Source organism: Sminthopsis crassicaudata, chromosome 6, assembly GCF_048593235.1.
Source record: "Sminthopsis crassicaudata isolate SCR6 chromosome 6, ASM4859323v1, whole genome shotgun sequence".
NCBI classification, from domain to species: Eukaryota; Metazoa; Chordata; class Mammalia; order Dasyuromorphia; family Dasyuridae; genus Sminthopsis; species Sminthopsis crassicaudata.
The window spans coordinates 227,984-249,989 of NC_133622.1; the positions used below are offsets into that span (position 1 = coordinate 227,984).

The window sequence follows — 22,006 nt, forward strand, 5'->3', positions numbered from 1 at the left end:
TTTAGAATATAGTTCAAAGCCACATTCCCATGAGAGGTCTTCATTCATTTTATCCCACACAGTGAAAATTCACTATTGCTCTCCCATTGCTAAAAGATCTATCTTTTTTTTTCTTTCTTTCTTCTTCTTCTTTTTTTTTTTAAATAATAAGAATAGATTACAGACAAAATGAAGAGGTAAAACAGACACTTATAGTGATAAATATGAAATAATATCGGGAGAGCATATAATTAGCAAGGAAATTTTTGTTTTGTTTTGTTTTCTTTTTTTTTCCCCTGAGGCAATTGGAGTCAATGACTTGCCCAGGTACACACAACTAGGAAGTGTTAAGTGTCTGAGACCAGATGTGAACTCCCATTCTCCTGACTTTAGAGCTGGTGTTCTATCCACTGTGCCACCTACCTGCCCCAAGAAAGGGGTTTTTAACAATCAACAATGGAAAAGACAAATTCCCTAGTGGAACTCACAATTAACCAAGAGTAAGGGAATATGCTATAAAGTGGGAGTATGTCACTGACTGGAAGGCTAAATTCATAGAGGAATTTAGCACTCTAAAATAAGTAGTTAACTATAACAAGAAGAAAGACACTGTGAAGCATGAGGGAGAAGTAAGGGAAAAGATCAAGAGGCATGAGGAAGGGCTGAAGAGAAAAGTAATATGAGGCATGGAGTTCTGGGTGAGGAGAAAGACATCATGAGGCAGAACAGGATAACTTCAATAGGGATTTGACAAAGATGGCTTGGGCCAAGTATAGATTTATAGGGGAAATTTAACTTGGGGGTTTGACACAACTTGGCTTTATCATAAAGTGGATTTTCCCAAGACCTCCATAGGGGTGGAACCCTAAGGCTGAGTTGATCCCCATCAATGCCCTTCTCTGCTCACCTCAGAGAGTATTATAATCTTATCTTAATTGGTTTTCTTCTGCCAGCCCTACTCAGTTACTCAGGATCTCATCATAAGGATCTTGCACTGAGTGTGGCTTAGAGAACTTGGTGATTGAAAAAGAAATTCATCTCATTTCCAGTATATGTTGTAGGGGTGAGGTTAGATCTTCTGGGAACAACTGGAAGCTGGGGAAGCAGAAGAGTATGGAGTATGGAACAAGGAAAGAGATTGAGACAAATGGCGGTAAGGTAATCAGAGAAACTCATATTATCTGTGGCAGGCTGCATAATGAAGGACAGGGTATGAGAGAATCTCTACTATGTGTCCTCTCTGACTTCTGTAATAATTGGCATTATTATTAGAATTAGGAACAATGAAAAAAAAAGGAATCCATGGGGCAAGCTCTACAAGGCAGGAATCACTTAGGGGAAAAGCCTAAAATAACTTGATACCTTTGATTATATGAGGAATACAGAGAGGGATAAAAGAGACCAGGTAATTATGTGTCATGAATCAAATAATGAGAATCTAAGGTAAACAGTTCGAGAATATGGGTAATAAAGAGAATTAAATAAATCATTTTTGAAAGAACAAAAGTGAAATAATAATAATAAAAAACTCTAATGAACAGGAGTAGCTGAAAGGGAAGAGAGAGCAGGAGAATCTATTTTACTAATTGAAAGAAAAATAAAGGATATGAAAGAAATATATAATCCCAAATGAAGGCAAGAAAGCAAAAGGAACTAATAAACAAATGGCAAAAGAAAATGGATAACAAACAAGAGGAAGATTCTGGGTATGCAGAAGAAAGCCAGTGAGTGGAAAGAAGGTTACCTTTAAAAAATGATTCAGGTAAAATAACTAAGGGAACGCAGTAATGTGTCTATATAGTAAGAGGGGGAAAAATGATAATTTGAGCTGATAGAGGAAAATATGAACTTAACTGATAATTTTAAATATGAATGGATTAAGTATTTCAATAAAATATAAAAAGTAAGATTAGATAACAAACCCTATAATCAGATGCTTATAAAAAAATCCCATTTAAAAACAAAACAAAAACCTACATAAAATGAAACTGAAGGAATGAAAAACAAAATACCTATCAAGTGAATAAAAAACAAAACAAAACAGAATTTGCAATCCAGCCATATGACAAATTAAAAACATTTTTAAAAATTCAAACAATTCAAAAACAAAAATTGAAAGCAGAGTTGAAAAAATACATATTATGCTGAACCATAAACAATACATCAACATAAGTAATACATTTATATGCTCCACATGTCTTAGCATACACATTTATAAAGGAAACAATATCTGAGCTTCAGGAAGAAACAGTAACAAGATAGTGACAGGGAACTTCAAAATCCCTCTCTATTTTGGATAAGATTCACAAGAAAAAAAAAAAGCAAAAGGGAAAATATAGAACTGAATAAATTTCTGGGAAAACTAGTTAAAAGACTTATGCCATCTTCTAAATAGGACAGGATGCATATATATTTTTAGTACCACATGAAAATTTTATATTAATTGACCATATACTAAGAGCAAAGAGATATTATAAAGAAATATAAAATAAAATAAAATAACCAAAATAATTGACATGCTTTACAGACCATTGTACAGTAAAAAAATAGTAATTGGTCTGGTTCATAAAAGATACACAAGTAAATGGAAAATTAATGAAATCTTAAAGAATGAGTGGTTCAAAGAACCAAATCAATAAAATAATTAATAATTCAATAAAAATAAATGGTAATGAATAAACATGTCAAAATCTTTGTCATGGAGTCTTAAGAATATCATATTCTCAATAATTTCACCTTGATAAAAAGGTAAAAGAATATGAATGAACTGAATATACTTTAAAAAATTTAAATGAATAAAATTAAATAAGTATAAAATAAAAGATATTAAAAATCAGAGAGGAAATAAATTGGAAACAAAACAATCATAGAAATGATAAATATAACTAAAAGCTGATTCATTAAATAACTAATAAAGTTGATAGACCCTTTTAAAATCTGATCAAAAAGAAAAGAGCATCTCAAATCAATAAAATAGTAAATGAGAAAGGTGAAATCACAACAAAACCAGAACAAAAAGTATAATCAGAAGATATTATGCACAGATACTAACAATACTTTATTATAGTAATTATTTTCCATCCCCTTAGTTTTATTTTGTGTATGTCTTTTTGAAAAAAATGTCTTATAAACAACAGATTGTAGGTTTTTGTTTTCTCATCCAATCTGTCACTCTTCCCCCCCCCCAAATGGTTTAATCTATTTACATTTAAAGTTATGATAGAGTTATATTTCCCTTCATCTGTCTCTAATACTGAGACAGTTTTTATTTTTAAATTATGAAATTTCCCCGATTCTGTATGATGTGCCTTTATTTTGTCACAGTTTCCCTAAATTGTTCTACTTCAGTTTCCCTGAATTGTTCTGCCTCAATCCCCCTGGTTGCAACCCCCACCCCCCTTTTCTGACTATTAGGACTGATATAACTCAGGACTGGCTATTCTAGGGTCATAAATTGTAAATGTTTAATCTCAAATAAGGGGGGAGATCTTCTGTTTCAGACATCGTGGTTCCCAAGTCCTCCTAAGTAATCAAGAATTTATGGTCCTCACCCCCCAACATGTTAGAACTGGATTTATGGTGTGTTCCTGGAAATTCCCACTCACCAGTGCTCACTGTAAACCCCCTCCCCCAAATTGTGTCACCTGATCACTAGAGCCCTATAAAAACTATTGGAATCTCATATGCCATGCTGAATTCCTTAAGATCTAAATCCAATTCAGCCTTGGGGACAAAATGGATTCTGCTCTGCCTCCAGACAACCTCTCCCTCTCAGAAATTCAAATAAAATATTTAAAACTCTCTAATCTTTATCTAACTCAGTTTCTCCAGCATTACACCTTCAGTTATATTATCTTATTTTTTTTAAAGGTGGTCCTCTTTACACTGCTTTTACTCCCCTCATCATTAGTTCTCCTTTCTTGTTTGTTTTCCCTTTTGCTTATTAGTTCCTTTCCCACCCTCTTGTTTTCATTTGGTTTTGTGATTTTTTTTTCCTCCTCACTTCCTCAGATGCTCTCATTTAAACAGATTCCTACTTCTTCTGATTCCCTTCAACTATTTCTCTTCATTAGGAATGAATTTTTAAATGTCATTTTTGTGTCCCTTTTCTAAAATGATTTCTTTCATTTTTCCCCCTTTTCTTTCTCCATATAATTGTCTGGCCTTTCTTCTCTGAATTCCTCATACAATCAAATCTTCCAAGTACCCATTCTAAACTTTCTCCTCTAGGAAGTTTCTGAGACCATCTCATTTAAAAAATAGCATAAAGAAAAAAAAAATAATAATTGGAGCTACATTTAGCATAATTGATCTTTGTCAATATAACAAACAAAATTACAACATCAAAATGCTTTGTAGATTTAGTAACATGCAAATTAAATTAATAAAGGAATATTTTACAGACACAGAAAATATTAGGCAGCTAGGTGGCACACTAGAGTGTTGGGCATAGAATCCAGAAAACCTGAGCTCAAATGCAGCCTCAGATAGTGACAAGCTGCATGACTTTGGGCAAATCACTTACTTCTATTCACCAGTTTCTTCAATTGTAAAATGAAGCTAATAATAATATCTACCTCCTAGGGTTGTTGTGAGGATTAAATGAGATAATATTTAGGAATCAATTAGTACAATGTCTGGTACATATTAAGCACTATACTATTAATAGTACTTGTTCATTCTTCATTCTTAAAGAGGACCATGATATCTGGGAGCAGATGCCATGACATGAAAGTGAATTGGATTTAAGTGAGGGAGGGCTGTGTAAGGTCACCTGCCTTACTTTCTCCTTCAGAGCCAGCTGGGTTTAATGATCAGATATAGATCAGGATGACTGGAGATGTTGCTAGGAACAGTAGCAGATCAATATTGCTGCTATTATTTTTAAATAACTAAACTCTTTTGATAGAATAACTTTTTTAGCATCCTGGGAAATTATAGTTAGAAAGTAGAAATGAATAATACTTTTAAAGTGAAAAACATATTGTTAATACTATGCATCAAAGCTATTTGGTTAAATGGTCAAAATATATGAACAGGCAGTTTTCAGACAAAGCTGTCTGTTATCTTATCAAAAAATTATGTAAATTAGGGCTTTTTAAACATTTTTCCACTTATGCTCCCTTTTTTGCCCAAGGAATTTTTATGTGACTGAGTATAAAGGCAGATAAATTAGGTATTAAAATCAAACATTTACTGATGATAAATTATAATTCCATGACCTCCACATTCAATTACAAGACCCCATATGTGGTTGTAATCCACAGTTTAAGAAACTTGGCTTTAAATCACTATTGATTAGAGAACTGGATATTAAAGCAACTCTGAGGTACCACCTAGGAGATTAGTTACATGACAAAAAAAAAGAAAATTATTAATGTTAGAGATGTGGGAAAACTGGGATACTAACACATTGTTGGAGGAATTACAAACTGATCCAATCATTCTGGAGAGCAATTTAGAACTATGAACAAAAGGCTATACAATATGCATACCCTTTTAACTAGCAATATCACTGCTAGGTTGATATCCTAAAGACATCAACAAAGGGGAGAAGATGTACAGAAATGTTTAAATAGTTCTTTTGTGATAGCTAAAAATTGGAAATCAAAGGGATGTACATAGATTGGAAAATGGCTGAACAAACTGTGGTGTATGATTACAATGGAATATAATTGTGTTATAAGAAATGAATAAGCAGAATAATTTCAGAAAAAACCTGGAAAGACTTACATAAACTGATGCAAAGTGAAGAAAATAGAACCAGGAAAATGTACATAGTAACATCAATATTGTTCAACAAAAACCTGGAAATGACGTGGCTATACTCCGTAATACAATGATCCAAAACAATCCTGAAAGACTAATTGTGAAGATATTAACCACTGCCAGAGAAAGAACTGATTTTGACTAAATACAGAATGGAATATTATTTTTCACTTCATTCTGTTCTTTAAAAAATCAAGTATTATTCTACAAAATAACTAATATGGAAATGCACATGTATAACTTACATCTTTACTGCCTATCACCTCAGTAAGGGGAGAGGGTATGAAGGGAGGGAGGGACACATACATTTTGGAACTGAAAACTTTAAATAATGTTAAAATTGTCTTAACATATAATCAGAGAATAACTGATCAATTTATGACATGAGTATGATGACATACTATTGTGCTATTAAAAATGAGGAGTAGAAAATCCTGGAAAGATTTATATGAAGAGATACAAAGTGAAATGAGCAAACCCAAGAGAACATTTTTCACAGTGGTAGCAATATTGTACGATTATCAACTGTGAACAACTTATCTGTTCTCTCTTAATTTAGAAAAAAGTGGTAGAAGGCATTCATTTCCCACCAGCTACATTCCTTGGACAATGCTCTACCACACTGGGTACCTTCTTCTCCATGGTCCCACCTACTCCCATTATATTTTTCAGCTTCCTTTCATATGTCTTCTCTTCAATTAGGATTGTAAATTCCTTGAGCACAGAGACTTTCTTACTTTTTTCTGATACCCTCAATTCTTATGTTTGGCATATAGTAGGCAGTTAATAAATGTTTAATGACCAATTGATTGGAATAGAGATGATATTTTTAAAAACATTATCAATACTAACAATTTATTAATTTCAATTAATTAATTTAAATCATATGATAAGTATTTCAGAATTATTTGTTGAGTTGACTAGTAATAACAATAACAAGCATTAATTAAGCCTCTTCTAGATAATAGGCACTATGCTAGGCATTGGGGATGTGAAGACAAAAGTCTGTCTTGCCATCAAGTAGCTAATATTCCATCAGAGGATACAACATATACCTATATTTCATAATGTTATATGTGAATGTTCTTCAAAATATTTGTAAATTATAAAATATATTGTATTAAATATTTATGTGACTATTTTACAAAAATGTGTGTGAATATTTAATTAAAATATATGTGAATTATCTAAAACATATTATATACAAAATAAACACAAAGTAATTTTGTGGGAATTGTGGAAGAGGTTCAGGATGAGGTTCCTGTTAAAGGTGACACTAGTTGAGCTTTGCAAAAAAAAATGGAGTGTTGCAAGTGCATCCTCTGGTTGTCATCCTCTTGTCTGCGACATCCCTAATTACGCTTCCTTGAGCCCAAATATATGTTGCTGATATGAGAATTTCTATTCAATTAATAAAAGTAAAGGAAATTATGCTGCCGTTAATCTCTGAGAACAAAGGAGATGAAAGATCCCCTCTGTGTTTACAGAAGGTTCTACAATAGTATTGACCTTGAGAAGGAAAATACTGTTTCAGTGATCAACTTTTAGGTGCCTTTAATTTAGAAACATTGTTTTCATTTCAAAGGGGACCAGCCTTGGGGAAGGAAAAAAAAAAATAAAACACAATGTAACAATATTATGAACCAGGATAAATTAGAATTTTCATTATTAAAAGAAAATTACTAACTTCAAGGTGTTATTACATCTAGTGATTTAGCAGGAATGTTTCAAATGCAACAATGTTTGCTAATCCACTGTTTGCAAAATGATTGCAAGACTTGATACATGTTTAGCAATAATTAGGTGCTTAGCAGGCTAATTGTTTTGTGAATAAAATCAAACAAAATCAAGTAATTAGACAAGAGACAGAATCTCTGAAGTCTTGTACTGACAATAATTGGTACTCAGATTTAACAGAGTGGGTTATGAATAAATAACATATGATTACAAACAAAAGGATCTTTCTGAACTACACAAACGTAACCAGTCAGGATCTTGTTCTCACCCAGGTCAGAATGCATGAAATCCAAACTGCTTTGTTCTTTATGAACTAAACTATTTGATCATGAGCAGAGGAAGAAAGACAAGAGCTTTAGAAATGCCATTCTTAAGCACCCAATGTCATTTATCAACATCTTCAGTTTTCAGTATTCACTCACTAAAGATCTATGGAGGTAGAAAAGCCTGTTCTGGATTCGTGAGGCAGGTAATTTAAATTCTACCAAAAATACAAATTGATAAAGATGAAAGGCATTGTAACATAGTTTGGGAGGAAGCTTTGAAGTGGTCCTGCATTCAGTGCCCAGGATTATTTCTGTGAGATCTTGATAAATCTGCTTTGCCTATCTAGTCTACTTTTTCCTTGTTGTTTATAATAGTTTCATCTTCTGGATTTGTAATCATTCAGTTTTTTACATTCATGTCCAACTCTTTGTGACCCTACTTAGGATTTTTTTTTTTTTTTTTTTTTTTTTTTGGGCCAGGATACTATAATGGTTTGCCATTTCCTTATAGATAAGCAAGTTAGGCAATCAAGGTTAAGTGACTTGCCCAAGATCACGCAGTTAGGAAGTTTCCGAAGCTAGATTTGAATTCAAGTTTTCCTGACTCTAGATCTGACACTATCCAACGCATCTTCTTAATGGAATGTCCATTATGAGGAAGGACAGAAGAGTGAAAAGACTCCAAGATTTGGAATCAAAAGAATTACTATTCTCAAAATTTTTACTTGCTAACTACATGACTTTAGAGAAATCAGTTAACTGCTATGGGCCCCAGTTTCTTCATAAGCCTCATCTGTTGTAAGTCTACGATCCTATGTTCTGAATGCAGGCTAGCATAGAAGTGGATATGCTGGTAGCCATGTCAAGCTGCTAACTTATATTGAGATTCCAGTCTATTGAGACCAATATATGATTTTGTTTTTGTTTTTTAATTTTTGCATAAACTTGTCTAGCCATGCTACCATACTCATACAAGCTTCCAGCATTCTTATCACAACTCTCCCTCCTTCAGATACATTTCATTATCAGAGTTTCTTTAAAAGATAATCTCTCTTTGTATTCCAATTTTGAGCAATGTGCAAGTTTGGTAAGCAAGTCTTTTAGAGAAGCAATTTATTCACCTGGATTTATTTATTAAAATCACCAGCAGGGATTATTAACATTATGAAGCTAAGGATAGGGTCTTAAGATACTCCACAAATTGATCTAACATTAACTTTGTCTTATCAACAGCTAGTTCAATCTCAGTTTATTAACATTTGGTCCATATCTCTCCTTCTAAAATTCAGGTCTACTAAGCCAATGGCATTCTCCTGATCTGCCAGCTTGGACAATTAAAAAAGAAAAAGAAATGAGGTTAGTAGGGCTGTTCTATTCATTAAAAAAAAAAACAAAAACAAAAAAAACCAAGTACATTGATTCTTTGTGATCCAGTCTTAGAATGTGTTCAATAACTATAATGCATTCTAGAGTTTTCATTTCAAAAATAACTATTCAAGCTCATTCAACCTATAATGTGAAGGCTTTGTTTCCTCCTATTTCCTTGAAAAAATAAATCTCAACAAGTTACCTTATATTTGATCTTGACAAATGATCTCTTTTCCTACAGAGCATCTTGAATTTCTATGATTCTTCATATCCATTTCTTTTACTACTTCAAGATACAGTTTGTCCTGACATGATCTCAGCTAACTGAGGAGAGCCCAGAGCTTTCTTGATATATTCTTCCTTCTATTGTGTTTCAACTCTATGTTAATCATTTGTATTCTATCCTTTACAATCCACATATTATTCTCCTTTACAATTCAATAGAAGCTCACCAAGTCTCAAGTACTTTTGCTTTCTATTGATCATCCATTGGTATTGCTCTACCCACAAGTACTGCTCCTGTCTTTTTCTCAATCCTCCTTTCACTCTCAAAGTAGTTTAAAAAGTTTATTGACAATCTCACTTCCTCCTCTGCCTTAACAGTTATTATTCCTCTCTTTACTATTCGTAACATCTCTTTTCTTTTAACTCCTATAGATTTATTATTATTAATATTATCTACATGAATAGATGATTTTTCTGTATCTTAACTCCAGTTCTTTTTGATAGCTCTCCCTTCTCCCTCCCTCCCTGATTAGTTTATACTTTTACAAACTGTGGAGAATTCCTGAACTATCTTGGGTCAACTTTTCTCAGTAAATGACATCCTTCCTGTACTTTCTCTTATATTCATTGAAATGTTCTCTCCCAAAATCAAGAGTATGTGTCAGATTACATTCAATTTTCCTCTCCATCTCTATCATGAACTCCAAAAGAGAAAACATGACATTCTGTGTGATGTTCTCTTTCTCTAAATTATAATCCTTCTCTGGGAACAGATCTCTTGGGGAGCTTCTGGAAGCAGCCTTGGTTTCAGTTCAGTTCAATAATCCCCAAATGCAGCCAGGGATTAAAGTCCAGATCCTATATTGTCTTCTTCAAAATCCTGAATCTTTTCCTGGGGCCCGGTTAGCTTTAACAGAGGTCTATCTCTCTTCTTGACTCCCAAGAGCTCTTGTCCAAATGTCTCCAAATCCAAAGGTTAGTTCTTCAGCCTCCAGCCTCTTGTCCTCCCCAATCTCTCCAGCCAGCACGAAGATAGACATGGGAATGAATGAGACTCCTCCTAGAGAGTGGGCTTGTGGGAGCTCCTTAAAAGTATGCTCTCTTAAAGGTGTGAATCTCATGGAATTCTAGTAAATACATTTCTGAACTAGAGAATTGTTAAGTACCATGCTAACTTAAATAATTATATCCATTCCAGTGACTTAGCACCTTGTAAGAATCCTAACATCCTGGAAAATATTTTATTCAGCAGCCAGTTCTTCCCCTTTAGTCAGTATCAATTAGAGCAGTCTCCTTTTTTAATTACCCTCACGTTTTGAGAAATAAAATTTTCATTAAAGCAAAAGTCATTGATAGCTGTTCTATGCTTTGTTTGTTTGGTTTTTGCCCGAGAAAAAGTACTCTAGTAGATATCTTGAAAGTTGTAGGAATGAATCCCCATTAAATCATGTGTATGTGGTAGAGCTTTTGTGTGTTTTCTGAAAACTCTACCTCTTCTTCACTCTTCTTAGTGGCTTGTGGAGGTAGAAAGGACCTCCCACAATACTAAATTTTCAGTATCCCTTCATGAACAGTTGCCATGTTCTTCCACTCTGGATTTTCTCCTCTGATTATCTGTGCATATGGAAATGTGTGTGTGTGTGTGTGCGCACACGCGCGCGCATGCACACATGGCTCATTTGCCTTTAGCAGTGGCTCTCTGCTCTGTCTGAATGTTTGTCCCTCTTAGAGCACCATAGTCCAGTAATGAGGTCTTTCCAAGCAACACTTAGTGATATCTATCAAATCAAATTTGACTCCTTATTCAAATCTGCAACAAGTCATTTATGTCTATGAATTATGCATTATGTACAGACACTGGAAGCATCAGATATCTCTTGTGAATTAGTGCTGATACAATTCCTTTGCTGAACCTGCAATTCTCTAAGGTATATGGTTTGGCAGAGCTGTATGATTCATTTTTTTCTATCCTCTCCTTTGTCAAGGTAAAGTAAACTTGGCCATTTTAGGCATATGGGACATTTTCAAAGCTGAAAGGAATACATGCTTATTATTATTCCCAAGAATATGGGGGCACAGAACTCTGGAAATAGATTCACCAACTACCAAGTAGGTTAACAAATGGAAAAAAAAAAAACTGGGTGAAGCACTGCTCCAATTTTAATTTGAGCATCCCTGGGAGAATATAGATGCTCTGGGAAATATAGAAACTAATACTTAGTTCAAAGGTTATGAGAATTATAAAGGCCAAAAGGAAACATGACAAAGCATATAAAGCAGTACTGCCCTTCCCAACATGTATATGTGTATATGTATGTATATATTTATATATGTGTGCTGGCCATTTCTACATGATTAAATCTACAAATGCAGAAGTAAGGTAAGTGATTCTCAGATTCTGGGTATAAGTAAATTGTAACCCGTTGTTTCTTCTTTTCTTCTTTAATTGTCCAGTTATTTTTGGGAGTGGGAAGATATGCTTCAGACAATTGTATAATCATAGATTATGACTTCAAAGAAAAGAAGACTGTTTAAGAACCTTTTAATCACAGGTGACCCACCAGAGCCCCCAGCTTTAATTTCTCTGCTAAAAGAGATATCAAAAGGGGGTACCTTAAAAAGATCATGGAAGCAGACTAGTTCAAATTATGCTCACTGCTAATAATTCTCCCCCAATGCAGTCCCCTTTGCTCCATTTACATTTTCTAAAGGGTATGGTTTGGCAGAGTTATATGGTGATTTATCCCCCTTCTCCTTTGTCATGGTAAAGCTAAAAATAGCACTTAAAGCCCCTGTGACATCTTTTGAAGTTGAAATAAGGCCTATGTTCCCTATCCTCAGTATCTTGAGTAGTTTAAAGACTACCCACTAAATCTGTCTTTGCTCAGCTTATTAATTATGGTAGCTGGCATTTGTATATAACCTTAAAAGGATAAAATGCTTTAACTATATTCTCAATTATCCTAAAAATAGCCCTGTGGTGATAGAGTATGAGTATCATTAGCCTGATCTCCAAGTTGACAAAATTGAGACTAACTTTAATTTTTAAGTACATGGCTAGTCAATAACTAAGTTTTGGGAGCCAAGATGGTGGAGCAAAGTCAAGAAACTGGTTGAGCTTCTAGTTTCCCCCCAAAACATAGCTCTCCATGCCTTGCTTCACCTAGCTATCTGTATAATTCTCAATTCTTTGATGCAAGTCTCAGAACTTGGTCCTCTTCTAGAGTATGAAACACACAATAACTCTGTTCTCTATAGTGCATAATTTTAGAAGGGCATTGCTCATAATTATATTCACAGATAAAGTATAAGCATATTATGATGCTCATTTATCACATGATCAAACTAAGCCTATGAGATGTTGAGGGGATTTTCCAGGGTCATACAGCTAATAATTATAATAACTAAGATTTTTAACAGTTGACTTCTAATAGGAAATCTAACGTTTGTTTTTCCATTACATACTACTTTTCCCCACAATATTGAGAATGTCATCTGCCATCAGTGAACCTGAAGTCTTGTAGGGGATGCAAAATATGGACATGAAAGATCATAATTGTTCATCAATGCAAGTCATCCTTCCATTGAAACAGACCCCATCCTTTCTATGCCTTATTAGTTAGTCTTAATGTGTTGTTCTAGTCAAAATGAATGAAGTAGTATCTGTATTTTTCTAAGCTGTTTCTTAGATTCTAGATCTACAATCCATCTTTGGATCAATCTTTGAAGATTTTGAACCCTGGTTGCAGTTGCATCTAAACCTTAACCTCCCTGGTTCATCTCAATTCCATAGGAGGTACCTGAAGAGATTTCAGTGGAGAAAGAAAAGTGGAGAAAGCACCTTCCTGGAGCCTTCTTCCTTACAGAGGTAAAACAGGAGAAAGAAGCTCTGTTCTGAGACAGAAACCCTAACTTCAGGAAGTTCCCCATTAGGGTTCCACATACCAGTAAGTGATAACCAGTCCTTTATCTCCTTTAATGTCTCAGAGCCTGAATAGAAGGAACCTTGGGATAGAAAAGTTATGTAGATTCTAGTAAGTCTTAGCACATTGGTCCTAGCTATGGAAAATCTATCAATCACAAAATTATAAAAGGTGTAATTGTCTATCTTGAATTGACAAGTGGCCATTTAGTCTTTGCTTGAAGAACTCCAATGAAAGACCTCACAATCAGCATATTATGCTTACCAATAACTCCAATCATTAGTAACATGTCAAAAATAAAATTCTTTCACCAGACCTGCATGTTCCTATTTGTAACTTCAATGAACTGCTCCATGATGAGGAGGAGGAAGAAACAAGCAAACACACAACAACAAAAAAAGTGAAAATATGTTGTGATTCATACTTAGTCCCCACAGTCTCTCTCTGAAGGCAGATGGCTCTCTCCATCACAAGTCTGTTGGAATTGGCCTGAATCACCTCATTATTGAATAGAGCCAAGTCCATCACAGTTAATCATCATATAACCTTCTTCTAACTGAATACAATGTTCTTTTGCTTCTACTCACTTCACTCAGCATCAGTTCCTATAAGTCTCTCCAGGCCTCTCTGAAATTATCCTGCTGGTCATTGTTTAAAGAACAATAATATTCTGACATACATATTCCATAACTTATTCAGCCATTTCACAACCGATGGGCATCCATTCAGTTTCCAGTTTCTGGCCACTACAAAGAGGGCTGCCACAAACTTTTTTGCACACGTGGGTTCCTTTACCTCCTTTTTGATCTCTTTGGGATACAAGCCCAGTAGAAACATTGCCAGATCAATGGGTATGGACAGTTTGATAACTTTTGGAGCATAATTCAAAATTGTCCTCCAGAATGGCTGGGTCACTTTCCAGTTCCACCAAAAATATATTAGTGTCTCAGTTTTCCCCTCCAGCATTCATCAATCTTTTCCTGTTCAAATATATCTTTCTCAAGACAACTCCATAAATGTTTGAGGAAAGCTATCAGTCTGAACACTCTGGGTGTTGTATCCTCATTTGTCACAATTTCAGTTCACTTCAGCCCTCTTTGGGATTCTTGAGGTTTTCAGAGTCCATCGTAAATTGTGGTGGTCAGGACTTCATACTTCTGCCTGGAATTTCACAAGTACAAGAGGAAAGATAGGATATTATCTCCCCACTTACTTGGGAAATCAGCCAGACATCGAGTTTTTATTATTTCCCATGCATAAAGCCCTGGACATGTATGCACTAGGGATATAAAGGAATGCAATGAAGAATAAAAAATAAAATCAAATAGCTTTCATCTTCATGGAGTTCATAATGCAATGGGTACAACATATAACTAATTAGGAAAATCCAAGATATAAGGTAATTTGATAAAGGAAAGCATCAATATCAAGGGGGAAAGGAAAAGATTAATGCAGGTGAAGTTGGCAATATATCTCTTAAAGAACACTAAGATTCCTTTAGCTTTGTTTGGCTGCTGTATCATAACATTAACTCATTGTCCTAGTGGGATGTCACCCAAGATAAGCCAGCAGAGATCTAGAGAGGATCAGCACTTGAAAAACAGCAAGAAAGAAAGAAAGAAAGAAAGAAAGAAAGAAAGAAAGAAAGAAAGAAAGAAAGAAAGAAAGAAAGAAAGAAAGAAAGAAAGAAAGAAAGAAAGAAAGAAAGAAAGAAAGGAAGGAAGGAAGGAAGGAAGGAAGGAAGGAAGGAAGGAAGGAAGGAAGGAAGGAAGGAAGGAAGGAAGGAAGGAAGGAAGGAAGGAAGGAAGGAAGGAAGGAAGGAAGGAAGGAAGGAAGGAAGGAAGGAAGGAAGGAAGGAACTTTTGAAACCATCTATTAAAGTATGGGAGCCTGTTTTGTGCCAGTAGACAGATCACTTGTGATCATAGAAACATGGCAACTGAGGTTATAGCTATTAAGGACTTTAAAAATCCCTTAAACCAAACCTGTCATTTTATAGATGAAGAAAGAAGGAAAAAGAAGACTTTACCTAAAGTAAAATGAGTAATAAGTGGCAGAAACAGAATTTGTATCCAGGTCATTTGATTCTAATCGTGGAATGTTTAGTACTGCAAGACCCTGAGGAGTTTTGAAATTCTGAGGTATTCATGAAACATATCCTAGTTGCCTTTTTACAAAAGTGTATAATATAATTAATTTTTAAAAAATTTGTATTGCAGCAAGTTTATTTATTTTTAATATGCATTGCTTTACGAATCATATTGGGAGAGAAAAATCAGAGCAAAAGAAAAAATATGGGAGAAATTTAAAAAAAAATAAGTGGACATAAAACATGGATTGATTTACATTCAGTCTCCTTGGATCTTTTTCTGGATGCAAATGTCATTTTCTGTCCAAAGCCTATTTGCTTTGGATCACTGAACTACTGAGAAGAACCAAGGCTTTCATTGTTGATCTTTGCACATTCTTGCTGTTATTGTGTACAGAGATATCTGATTCTGCTTGTTTCGCTCAGCATCAGTTCATATAAATCTTTCCAGCCTTTCTATAACCAGCTTGTTTGTCACTTGTTAGGATTACTAGTGAGAACTCAGGTTACAAGTAAACTCTGCTCCTCAATTATCTTGATTATACTCTCTATAGTACCACTCCTGAATGGGGGTGGAGCTGAGGTTGCTTCTGGGGCTGGGGTTGAGTCGGCTGAGGTCCAGGGATTGAATATAGCTAACATCTGCCCCATTTCAGCTATAAGAGATTCCTGGTTTAGCCCTTAACAAGTTAAGTTCCTTATTTATCTATTAGCACACTCACTTAATCTTTAACAAAGTTTCCTCGTTACTCACGATTCTGTGTCAGAGAGACTGAGATCTGGATGGGAGGCTTTTCCACTGGAATCAGGATCGTGTCTGTCCCTGTTCGGGCGCCAAATTGCGAAGGTCTGGTCTAGCTCCTCTTGTCAGGATAAGCAAAAGTCCTTGCCCCACGTGTGGACGCCAATTGTAGTGAGCTGTCGTCTCTAGAAGCTGCCAGATCACTCTCTGGGAAGAGATCTGCTGTGTCTTCTACTCAAATCTCTCCGACAGATTCTTCTTCCTGTAACGAACCGTTGTCTCCAGGTAGTTGCTGTTAACTCTTGTCCAGAGAAGTGACTTCCCTTCCTGCAGAGAGCCGACTTCCCTTCCTGCAGAGAGCTGCGTCAAGCAAGATGTAATGCAGAGTCTTCTTCTTGAATCTCCTCCAGCTCTTATCCTTCTCCAGGCCAATCTGCTCTCTGGGCCCAATGTTGTGTATTTTATCCTCCCAGAGAATGGGCGTGGGATAATGCAAGGGATTCTGGGAAGAACCACTTCAGCCAATGAGCTTGCTCCTTCTATCAAGTCAACCTGAGTTCTCACCTTGTAATTGTCCAGACAACCTGAATTCTCACCTTGTCACTGTCCAGACAACCTGAATTCTCACCTTGTCACTATCCAGACAACCTGAGTTCTCACCTAGTAATCCTAACAGTCACTATTTATAAGCCAATAATATTTCATTGCCTTCATGTACCACAGCTCATTTAGCCATTCCCCAATTGATGGGCATCCACTCCTTTTCCAATTCTTTGCTACCATAAAAAGAGATGCTACCTAAATTTTTTTGCCTATGTGGATTCTTTTCTCTCCTTTATGATTCCCTTGGGATACAGACCCAGTAATGGTACTGCTGTGTCAAAGGGTATACAAAATTTTATAGCCCTTTGGGCATAGTTCCAGATTTCTCTCCAGAATGATTGGAATGTTTCACAAGTCCACCAACAATGCATTAGTGTTCCATTTTCTCCACATTTCTTGCAACATTTGTCATTATCTTTTCCTATCATCTTTAGCCAATCTGAGAGGTATAAAGTGGTATCTCAGGGTTGTTGTAATTTGCATCTCTTTAATCAAGAGTGATTTAGAGCATTTTTTGTATAACTATGTAAATGCAAGTTGCTTTTTATTTCACTGAGGGGTAGTCTAATTCATCTTTGACTCTCCCCAGTACCCAGGTGATGCATCTGATGTCTGAGACAGGATCTGCACTCAGATCTTCTTGACTCTGAGCAAGTACTTTATCAACTGCACTGCTAAGCTGCCAGTTGAGTAAACTGAGCTTTACAGAAGCCAGTGACTGGACTGAACTGCAAAGTTCTCTACACATGGGAGGAGTTTTACAAATATTATTTAAATTGAATGATGTCAAATTCCATAAAAATAGGGACTTTAACGCCCACATCTTATCATCTGCTTTGTGATATTTTGTTTTGTTTTGTTTGCTCTGAAAACTTTTATTCAAAAATTAAATTGGGCTTAAGATATGTGTGCATTGTTGGATAATCTAAATCAAAGAATGAAATCTTGGACAGAAAATAGGTAGAGAAAGGATTCTGTGTAGATGGTGAAGTCCTTTAGGTGTTCATGTTTGCAGAAGATAACATGTCATTTGCCTCAAGACTCAAGAAATTATAGTGACACATAAAGATATGGAATTAGTCATTTAACCTGTGCATCCACACAAGAAACAACCAAGCATGAAGAATATCTGTTTCCCAGATTTCAAGATAAATCTGAATGGATATTCTATGGAGCTTTCAAACAGTATTATGTATAGGACAGACAGAGAAGAGTCCAAATTGAAATGGTGATAAATATAATGCTTTAACTTTTGCAAAGAATCAAATATTCTCTCCCAATATCCTGATAGCAAACCTTATAGGTAGATTGCTTATTATGCCCATTTGACAGAAAAAGAAACTGACACAGAAGGTTATGACACAAGTAGTGTCTGAGGTCATATTTGAAGTAAGGTTCCAGACCCACTGATCTATGTTCTGTGTGGACACCTTGTTAATGTTGAAAAAGAAAAGGATATTGGACCCACTTGCTTTGAGGAAATTGTTAATTTCTATTATTGATTTCTATGACAGCAAAGACCCATATTTTCAAAACTGACATTTTCCTTATGTTCTCCCATGTGTTCTAGATCTGGAATGCCATTGAACCCACAAAATTAAAGTTGAGCACTACACATATATGGTCATGGGAAGATGTATATAAGCAGAATGCAGCAGATATCCTCCAATCAAGAGCTCTGAAGCAAAATCTAATAAAGGATAAACAGCCAAAAACTGTGAGAATGATAGAGAAGTTGGGCTTATCTCCTAGTGACAATAAAAAAAAAAAAAAACACCATCATGGGCAGTCAATGGATGAGAATGGAGCCCTCACAAAGTAAAAGGAAAGCAAAATAGTCCCTTTCAGACTCAAGGATCTTTTGGGAAGTGTTTTACCAGAGTCATACGGGACAGTGTATATAGGCATGGAAGAGTTGTGAGAGTTTGGGGAAGCAATTTCCTGAATCAAATTCATGGACTTACCCATATTCAATGGGCCAGTCTTAACTTCTCCATGGCACTAGCCAGCTCTCTAGTACCACAAGTGTCACAGCAATGACCTGTAGGGAGAGCAAATGGTTTCATTAAGAGCTAACCAGCCAATGAATTCACAGGTCTGATCAAAAACAAGACAAATTTATGACTTTGAGATTTGATCACGTTTTTCTAGGAGTAGTGGAAACTATGAAGTAAATCATTAAGATCTCATTGTCTCATGTCTGCAGGTGAAGAAATTGAGACTCGGTGAGATTGTGTCTTGCTCTGAGTCATATAGCCTATGAACAGAGCTGAGATTTGGAAAACAATGGAGAGAGCAGAGGATCAGAGGTTCTAGTCTGTACCCCAACTTGGCTAGGCCTTCCTATAGAATCGTGGTAGAGTAATCATATCATGACCCAGTTTTCCTTCGTTGTAGAATAAAAGCAACCTCATTGATGGCTTACGGACCCTTCCAGCTCTAGATTCCATGAATCAAAGATTCAAACCCAAAATTCATACTGCTTGTGGAGTTTATGGGAAAGAATGGATAATAAAGACAATACATAGCTATTTATGGACACAGCAAAGAACATCTCCCATTTCCCTTCACACACATACACACATGCCCTCTGCAGACATTCACATCATCTCACCCTGGTTTGCACTGTGGTAGCTGCTCAACCAATATTTTTGTTTGGATGGAAGCAATTTTGGGGGTAGTTAATATTTAAGAAATTATTTATTTTAAAAAGAACAAAGACCTAAATAAAAACTTAAGAATGTTTCTTTTTCTTACTCCCTGGAGATCAGCTCAGAATGCCATGCAGGCAAGAATAGCAGAAAATGAAAATGATGGGAAAATGTGTTGTAGAATCTCTCCCAGGCATATTTGAAGGGAGTCATTTTTTTCTCTTTAGCAAAGGGAAGTAATGATTAGCAGCAGACAAACCTCAAAGTTTTCAAGTTTCCAGATAAGAACCCAATTATGTAAAGGCATCCACTGCTCCTTTTCAAATCATGCTGGAAAGAACAGAGCTTCAAATTCTGACAGGACATTTTCTCCAATTTTCATTTTCAGACTTGTTAAGGGTATGGGGAAGGTGGGGAGGATAAATTCTGTTCTGGAAACACACTACATCATTGAATTCAGTAATGTCTCATGCCAAAAATATTGGTTTTGGAAAATATATGATTAAATGATTTTTTTAAAAGCTGGCCTAGCAACCTTGGTTTTTCCTAAGGTTTCTTTGTTTTTGTTTTGATCAATCAACAAGCACTGGCCTAGGTCCCGAATTACAAAGGCTAAAGTGAAACAGTTCTTTGCCTACAAGGAGCTTATATATTCTATTGGAAGAACCAGTGGGTACATATATAAGTATATACACATAGAAAGATACAAAATGTTCCCAAAGTGAATTATGGGGAGAGAAAAAGTAACAGCTGGGAGGATGGGGAAAGTTTTGGGTTTTGGGGGGTTTGGGTTTTTTTTTTTTTTTTTTTAGGTATTGATTAAACTCAGTCTAGAACAATACTAAGGACTGTAATTATATGAATATATATTTTAAAAATCAGACCTATTATATCATTAGTGAAGAGAGTCCTGGTTAAAAACCACTATCAATGGAAAGTATTATCTTCTCTGCAACCAAAGAGAGAGCTACCTAGAATAATGGAGTCCAACTCAAATGGGAAGGGATTACTGTGGATAGCAAACTCATTTAGAAAATCACACATTAAAATGACATATGTTGAATTTTGTTAAACATTTCCTGATTCCATTTTAATTTGATCTGGACAGGATTCAAGGAATTTGGAAGGCCAACTGAGGCCAGGACTGTGAGTTTCCCACCTTTGGTCTAGAACATTGAGAAGTGAATTGTTCATGGTCACACAGCCAATATATGGGAGAGGTAGATTTGAATCATCCTCTTCCTGGTGTCAAAGGACCCAATGCCTCTCAACAAGTTATATTCACCCTTAGTGTTCATTTATCATTATCATTACCTTATCATTACCAAATCTTTCTCTCTCTCCAACCTTGCTATCTTTATCTAATGCAACCTTTATCTAATGAAAGTATGGTTATCCTCATTTAACAAATAACCATCATAATAATAACAACAATAATAATAACTAGCATTCATACTATATGCCAGGCACTGTACTAAGAGCTTTTTTCCCCCAATAAATATTATATTATTTACTCCACACAAATACCCTGGGAAGTAGGTGCTGTTGTCATTTTCATTTTATAGATAAGAAAATTGAGGCAAACCTTGTCCAGGTAATGCAGCTGATGTCTGAGAAAGGATCTGAACTCAGGTCTTCTTGACTCTGGACAGGTATTTTATCTACTGCACCACAAAGCTGCCAGTTGAGTAAACTGAGCCTTAGAGAAGCCAAATTATTTGCCTCCAATCATACATATAAAAAGGGACTGGACTGGAACATGGCCCAGATCTCTGAATCTTATTTCAGGACACAAAACTTTTTTTTTTCCTTGTTAACTTGTTAACTTGTTAAAAGAAGCTTCCATTTCCATGCCCCACATAACATTGCCTCTTCCACACAGATCTTGAGAAGGTTTATATTCAGGCATGGAAATGGCAGTATCTTTCATTATTCAAGAGATCACCATACTTATATTCTCATTCCCCAACATATACCACTAATAATATATCATTTTCTATGTTTTGTGTATTTGATTAAATTTCATAGCTTTAAGAATATACATGAGGAAATTGAGCCTCAGCTGATCTTGAAAAATAAGTAGGATTTCATTATAGATTTAAGACTGGAAGGGGTCTTACAAATCATAGCATCACAAACTCTGACCTGGGAAGGTCAATGGAGGCCCTCCAGCATCAAGCTACCTCATCTGGTGGATGATGAAAGAGCTCAAGTGACTCCCTGAAAATCATGGAGGTAGTTAGCATAGATAGTAGGACTGGAACATAGATAGCTATTCTGCCTTCAAATTCAGTGTTTTGTGTTTGTTTGTTTTTCAGTATCAGGAAAAGAAATCCTAGTGAAGGGGACTAATAATATCCCTAAACTTTGGACCATACTAGCAAAAGCTAAGAGATCAAGAGCAATAGAGTGACAACAATGGTATCTTCTCTCCTAGAAAGCCTCAAAATTAACATCTACTACATTGTGCTTAGAGTGTCTGGCACCAGTCATTATTTAATAAATGATTATCGAAAGAAACGAGTTAACACTGGCACTGTTTCCATCACAAATACCAGAAATTTAAACAAAATTAGATAACTGCAAAAAGTAGATGCCTCAGAGAACATTGTTTGCCATTAGTCCACATTGGATGGAAATTGCAAAATTCATTG

General features: G+C 35.4%; 1 long non-coding RNA gene across 1 annotated transcript in view; it reads right to left on the minus strand.

Moving 5' to 3' along the window:
• LOC141546281 (uncharacterized) overlaps positions 1-22,006 on the minus strand; it is a 119,226-nt gene that overhangs the window by 67,656 nt on the left and 29,564 nt on the right. The window contains exon 4 of the long non-coding RNA XR_012483266.1: positions 18,666-18,742. This is a non-coding gene — a long non-coding RNA (uncharacterized LOC141546281). The remainder of the gene's footprint in view (positions 1-18,665; positions 18,743-22,006) is intronic.